Below are 4,223 nucleotides of genomic sequence, written 5' to 3' on the forward strand. Positions count from 1 at the left end.
TTTTGAAAACAAGAAACAATTTTGTCAACGGTAGTAATAAATCATATGTGTTATGCATAATACATCTTATAAGTTGCAAGCCTCATGCATAGATTACCAATAGTGCTCGCACCTTGTCCTAATTAGCTTGGATTAACATGGATTATCATTGCATAGCATATGTTTCAACCAAGTGTCACAAAGGGGTACCTCTATGCCGCCTGTACAAAGGTCTAAGGAGAAAGCTCGCATTGGATTTCTCGCTCTTTATTATTCTCAACTTAGACATCCATACCGGGACAACATAGACAACAGATAATGGACTCCTCTTTAATGCATAAGCATTCAACAACAGATAATATTCTCATTAGAGATTGAGGATTAGTGTCCAAACTGAAACTTCCACCATGATTCATGGTTTTAGTTAGCGGCCCAATGTTCTTCTCTAACAATATGCATACTCAAACCATTTGATCATGAAAATCACCCTTACTTCAGACAAGACGAACATGCATAGCAACTCACATGATATTCAACAAAGGTGTAAAAGTCGATGGCGTCCCCAGAAACATGGTTACCGCTCAACAAGCAACTTATAAGAAATAAGACACATAAGTACATATTCTTCACCACAATAGTTTTTAGGCTATTTTTCCCATGAGCTATATATTGCAAAGACACAGGAATAGAATTTTTAAAGGTAGCATTCAAGTAATTTACTTTGGAATGGCAGAGAAATACCATGTGGTAGGTAGGTACGGTGGACACAATTGGCATGGTTATTGGCTCAAGGATTTGGATGCATGAGAAGAATTCCTCTCAATACAAGGCTAGGCTAGCAAGGTTGTTTGAAGCAAACTCAAGTATATAAAACGGTGCAGCAAAGCTTACATATGAACATATTGCAAACATTATAAGACTTTACATCGTCTCCTTGTTGTTCAAACACCTTAACCAGAAAATATCTAGACTCTAGAGATCAATCATGCAAACCAAATTTTAACAAGCTCTATGTAGTTCTTCACTAATGGGTACAAGGTACATGATGCAAGAGCTTAAACATGATCTATATGAGCACAACAATTGCCAAGTATCACATTATTCAAGACATTATACCATTTACCACATGCGGCATTTTCCGTCTCCAACCATATAGCAATGAATGAAATAGTTCAACTTTCGCAATGAACATTAAAGATAAAGCTAAGAACACATGTGTTCATATGCAACAGCGGAGCGTGTCGCTCTCCCACGCAAGCATGAATTTATTCAGAGAATGAAAATAACAAAACGAAAATAAAAGCACACAGACGCTCCAAGTAAAGCACATAAGATGTGACCGAATAAAAATATAGTTTCAAGAGAAGAAACCTGATAAGTTGTCGATGAAGAAGGGGATGCCTTGGGCATCCCCAAGCTTAGATGCTTGAGTCTTCTTGAAATATGCAGGGATGAACCACGGGGGCATCCCCAAGCTTAGACTTTTCACTCTTCTTGATCATATTGTATCATCCTCCTCTCTTGACCCTTGAAAACTTCCTCCACACCAAACTCGAAACAAACTCATTAGAGGGTTTAGTACTCAAAAAACTTTAATCCACTTTAGCCCTGTATTGACACATTGCAAGTACTCAATAAAACATTAGCTACGGCTCTCCACGTCTAGAAAGCCTCACTTAAAGTCCACAAGAGACAATGTAAAAAACAGAGACAGAATCTGTCAAAACAGAACAGCCAGTAAACACGAATTTTTAAGAGGTACTTCCGTTTCTCAAATCAGAAAACTCAAAACTAATGAAAGTTGCGTACATATCTGAGGATCACTCACGTAAATTGGCAGATTTTTCTGAGTTACCTACAGATAATCATACCCAGATTCGTGACAGCAAGAAATCTGTTTCTGCGCAGAAATCCAAATCTAGCATCAATCTTCTATTAGAGACTTTACTTGGCACAACATTGCAATAAAATAAATATAAGGAGAGGTTGCTACAGTAGTAACAACTTCCAAGACACAACAAAACAATAGCAAAATAAAGACATGGGTTATCTCCCAAGAAGTGATTTCTTTATAGCCATTAAGATGGGCTCAGCAATTTTAATGATGCACTCGCAAGAAACAAGAGTTGAAGCAAAAGAGAGCATCAAAAAGCAAGTATGAAGCAAATGTAAGCCTAACCCACTGATGTCTACGGGTGCTTCTATTCTTGTAGACAGTGTTGGGCCTCCAAGAGCAGAGGTTTGTAGAACAGCAGCAAGTTTCCCTTAAGTGGATCACCCAAGGTTTATCGATCTCAGGGAGGAAGAGGTCAAAGATATCCCTCTCATGCAACCCTCGCAACCACAAAGCAAGAAGTCTCTTGTGTCCCCAACACACCTAAGAGGTGCACTAGTTCGGCGAAGAGATAGTGAAATACGGGTGGTATGAATAAGCAGTAGCAACGGCACCTGAAAAGTGCTTTGCCCAGGACAAGAAACAAGCAAGAGTAACGCATAGAAACAAGAAACAAGCAGCGATAGCAGTATTTAGGAACAAGGCCTAGGGATTACACTTTCACTAGTGGACACTCTCAACATTGATCACATAACTGTTATCACCAGAATTTAACCGAGTCAGAGGTGGGCCGCAATCAAGATGGGCTTAAAGAAATATACATGGAGGAATACGTGGATCGGCCTTTTATACCAAGTTGGGCTTAATTGCCCGTGTATCTGTAATATATTAGATCGTATCTTAAAGTTAGGAGTTAGAGTTTTACCCGTGCACGGTTAGGTGCACGCCTAAATTAGAAAGTCCGCTGGACTATAAATATGTATCTAGGGTTTATGGAATAAACAACAACTCACGTTCAACCCAAAACAAACCAATCTCGGCGCATCGCCAACTCCTTCGTCTCGAGGGTTTCTATCAGGTAAGCGACATGCCGCCTAGATCGCATCTTGCGATCTAGGCAAGACAAGCCCCACGTTGTTCATGCGTTGCTCGTCTCGAAGCGCTTTTGATGGCGAGCAACGTAGTTATCATAGATGTGTTAGGGTTAGCATTGTTCTTCGTTTAAGCATGCTTACGTAGTGCAACCCTTGCACATCTAGCCGCCCTCACACCTATCTCAGGTGTGGGGGCGGCACCCCGCTTGATCATTATTTTAGTAGATCTGATCCGTTACGATTGCTCCTTGTTCTACAAGGATTAGTTTAATATCTGCAATAGTTAGGCCTTACAAAGGGGGGGAGGATCCAGTGGCACGTAGGGTGGCGTTCGCAAGTCCTAAACGGGATGTTCCGAGGATCAACTTCATGTTGGTTTTTAGGCCTTGTTTAGGATCGGCTTACGAGCACCGTGCGTGGCCGCGAGGCCCAACCTGGAGTAGGATGATCCGATTATGTGGTGAAAACCCTAAATCGTCGTAGATCTCATTAGCTTTATCTTGATCAAGCAGGACCACCAAGTATTCGTGCACCCCGTACGAATCATGGGTGGATCGGCTCTTTGAGCCGATTCACAGGATAACCTGAGAGCCGATCGAGGCTCGTATTTAATGTTTACATGTATGCCCTGCAGGAAACTAAGCGAGGCATCCCCATCACCTTCCCGACCAGGTATAGGTCAGGTGGCACGCTCCTGCACTTCGCATCGCCGCGTGTGACCGAGAAGAGCATTGCGGGCCGTCGCTCGGAGGGGTCTCAGCCAGCCGCAGCTCTAGGCTCTTCCCGGCTCTACGGTGTTGACAAGGCCGCTGCCCGCCGGTGGGTTTTGGCAGATCAACACATTCTGCACGCCCGGTGGGACAAACGTCTACATCAACCACATCGCCATCTACATCCGAGATGGCGGACGGCACGCCAGTCACCTACGAGGAGCTGCCCGACGAGCTCAAGAAGCAATACAACGAGATCAAGGCCACCCTCGAAGCCGACCTCATCGGCTCTTTTCGGAGAACCCGTTCCCATGGCATCGGATGGAAGGGATTCTCACCGCAAGGGCACTCGATGGGATAGACCTCTCGCCCCGTCGGAGGAACGCACCAGGGGACTGCGGCGGAGATCAACTACTCTGGTGGCTCACTCGCTACATCGCCACTCGAAAACTTGGTCAACGTGTTGGAGCGTGTCGCTCGCGCGTAATCCAGGAGATCATGAGCCACCGGTACTCGCCGTCAGGACCAGCTCTCGGGACTCATCAAGGAGAGTTGCCATTCCGGTCCCGTCCACCGCTGCCATATGCGTTGGCAGCACACTGCCGA

Source organism: Lolium rigidum, chromosome 2 (assembly GCF_022539505.1).
Source record: "Lolium rigidum isolate FL_2022 chromosome 2, APGP_CSIRO_Lrig_0.1, whole genome shotgun sequence".
NCBI classification, from domain to species: Eukaryota; Viridiplantae; Streptophyta; class Magnoliopsida; order Poales; family Poaceae; genus Lolium; species Lolium rigidum.